The sequence below is a fragment of the Macadamia integrifolia genome, chromosome 14 (genome assembly GCF_013358625.1).
Source record: "Macadamia integrifolia cultivar HAES 741 chromosome 14, SCU_Mint_v3, whole genome shotgun sequence".
NCBI classification, from domain to species: Eukaryota; Viridiplantae; Streptophyta; class Magnoliopsida; order Proteales; family Proteaceae; genus Macadamia; species Macadamia integrifolia.
The window spans coordinates 3082628-3083209 of NC_056570.1; positions in this window are offsets into that span (position 1 = coordinate 3082628).

Here is a 582-nt window from a genome sequence, read left to right on the forward strand (position 1 = left end):
TAGACCACATTACTGGTTTGCTAGATGGACTAGAGGCATACTTGTTCATTTGTTTGTCTGTTATTTGTCCAAAGAGTGCAGCTAATGGTCGTGCCAAAGGTGAAGATTTAAGGTCTTTAGTGTATGAAGGTATGCTTCATTAGTTCCTTGGCTTGGACTGGGCATTTAGTTCATGTCGCTATTCCTGGCTCCAGGGGAGACTACGTTCAGTGGAATCTTTATGCCCAATACTCTAAAGAAAAAGGAGAATTTACCTGCTTCGGATGTCTCAGTAGCGCTTTGACCACTACTAATAGTTCCGTTCCTGCGGCCTGTGGATAGCTTTCAAAGCTAACTTACGACAACATTTGGATAAAATAACTCATAGTGAAACACTCCACTTTGTTGCTTCGAAGAGCCTGTGATGGAGATTGAGCAAAACAGAAGGAACGGCACGCAAAGTAAGAAAAGTTGATCTACGACCACCCGTTGGACGAAAGCGAGCCTTTGGCTAGCCTTGTTCTAGGAATGCTCGGAAGTAAATCCTGTACATCCTTATATTTGTGCTTAATATATACCTTTGCTGACTTCCCCCCCCCCCCC